The following is a 2,704-nucleotide window of genomic DNA, read 5'->3' as shown; positions in this document are numbered from 1 at the left end:
CGTGTTTGATTCATCTCCAAAGATACATTACGAAAGTAAAATCTTTATAATTTTTACAAATATGTAATCAAAGATATTGATGATCCAAAATGCACTTAAAAAGAGAAATGATTGACATTTTTCTGGAATAAAGGAAATAAAATATAATGGTGAATGTTATGCTTAGGTTTAAAAAGATTGAAGCAATATAATAAATGGAAAATTTATATAGCTTAAATTAGTCTAGAAAATTTATTAAATCAAATAAGTATCGGTCTAGAAAATTTGTTAAATCACATAAGTATTTGCGTAATAATTATATAAACAACAAATGTACATAGGCTAGTATAATTTTTTCTTATTTATTTCTAATGGTCATTCTTTTTTGAAAAATCTGTCAAAAACTAACTTAAAACTTTACACTTACATTTACAAAATTTAAAAAAGGGCAAATAACCACCTTAAAAAAAATGGTTGCAAAGATTAGATCTTGGGCGTACTGCCATATATGTTTCCGTTTTCCTATTTACGGACTGCGTGGAATAGGATCTATATAGTTCTTGGGTGTACATCTATATATGTTTCTTGGTTGATCGTAATAGAGAACTCAATGCTCCTCTTTTCTCTACCTAGCTGTCAACTTTCTTTCCATTCTGTGCAATTGTGGGATTCATCAGTGTATGGGCTCGATTGATCATCAACCTATATAGGCCCCCAAAAACTTCCCAAAAGCCTTGGACACGTGGCAGCAGTGGGTCCCACCGCTAAGTTGACCTAATCAAGGGTTTGGGGATTCACTAAAGGGATGAAATGGTCAATGCCTGAAAAGGAAACATGACCCTTGATCGCAAGAAAGTCCATTCAACCAACGCTCCCTATTTGGGAATCCCTAACACTATAAATACCCCTAGCCTCATCAATGAGAAAGTATTGAATCACCTAACAAACTAGAGCATCTCTCTCTAGACTCTCTCTACCTCAATCTTCAACTAACTTGAGCGTCGGAGGGGCGATCCCGGAACCACCCCCGGGGTAGTCTAACCTTGTTTTGCAGGTTCTCAATATACGTAGAATTAGCTCAAGTCAGCGCTCTTGGGGCCCACTCCTACTCAGCACACATTAGCATCTTTAATTTCTAGACAGAACCGGTTTGGCGCCGTCTGTGGAGATAGTACAAGAAGTTACTTCGCCACCACTCAGCAAGATTCACCCTGTTGCTACTCAGGAAAACTCACTTCATTGTTACTCAGCAATGGCCCCAACCAAGAGCACTCGCAACAAACAACCATCAGCACAGGTACAAAGATTTGAGTGGGCACCATCATCTTCTCACGGTAGGAGATCCGAACGAGCACCTTCACCCCCTCCCCCTCATCGGTCTCCTACCGTCCAGACCATGGACCCCAACCAGGGTCAGTCCAACAGTTATCATCCATCCCCGTCACAACAAATACAACAAGTCGAGCCACAACCCTGTTCGCAACCGATATCACCCTCATAGTTGCTCAACTTCAGCAACTTTACAACGCAACATAATGTATATTCTGAACGCCATTTAGCACATGCTCAGCCTAACCCTCGGGTCCCCCCCGAAGCTAGAGGCCAAGTCCTAGTATGCTCTCAGATGGGAGAATAGCTTTCCCGCTCGATCCGCGGTAAGCCTAGTCAGCATGATAGGGAAAGATAGGGGGGAGGGGGACAAAGATTATTGACATTCACCTAAGGGGAGGTCGGCTCGGCAAGGAGAAGAGACCCATATCTCCAAATCACTAAGAGGCGATGTCGGACGCAAACTCGAGGATGCCCGACACTTTCTTAACCAGAAGCGCCTCAACCATGGGTATGATGCCAGGCACATCCTGAATAAGAGAGCCACTCAGCAAGAGGGGTAAGGTGACTCGGCCTGCTTTAGACCTCCTCAGATCAACAGTGGAGTACTCAAGTTCATGGTCCGATTCTGTTAGTTTAGTATAAACACTGGATCAACACAAGAGGGGGGGGGGGAGGGGAGGTGAATTGTGTTTGGGGAGATTTTCAAACTTTGTGCGGATAATAAAACTTGAAAGATAATGAAGAGAAATAATCCAAGGAAGAACGCTCAAAGATCCTTTGAACATGGTACTCTTCCTGAATTCTTTAGGAAGAAACCTTGCTCTTTTATTTATAAAAGTTATAATCCTCACTCAGTTCCTCTAGGAACCATTTCCAAGTCACCTTGTTCCCCCTGAACACGTGACTTTCCTCACTTGACTTCACTAGAAGTCTTCTCTTTCTCTCTTCTCTTTCTCTTTCTGTTTTCTCACTCTTGAATACAAGATTTGAGTTCTCTCAACCCACACTCTAAAAATATCAAAAATGTGTATGTTAAATGAAGAAGCAATTACAAGAAAAACTTTCTAAGTAATGATTAACTTTATCTCGCATGAAAGTTCTTAAATTTTTCTTCGAATAATTTCTTCCTTAAATAGCTGCCGCAATACTTTCTTCATCTGGACATGTTGTGCTCTATGTTCTCCTCAAATGGTGCGAGTGGAGTAATGGAGATCATGACCTGATTTTCGCTGCACTTCCTCCACTCTTTTTGCAACGGAAATAAACTACCTTCCACTAGCTGTTAGTGGAAGCATCTTCAGCGAGTTGGTTGGATAGCTTCAAGGAATCAGCTCCACATTATATGCCACACCATTGGAGTTTGTTGGATAGCTACAAGGGATCAGATCCACAT

The sequence above is a fragment of the Beta vulgaris genome, chromosome 2 (assembly GCF_026745355.1).
Source record: "Beta vulgaris subsp. vulgaris cultivar EL10 chromosome 2, EL10.2, whole genome shotgun sequence".
Classification (NCBI taxonomy): Eukaryota; Viridiplantae; Streptophyta; class Magnoliopsida; order Caryophyllales; family Amaranthaceae; genus Beta; species Beta vulgaris.
The sequence above is the reverse complement of the archived record's forward strand: the minus strand, read 5'-3'. Positions refer to the sequence as shown.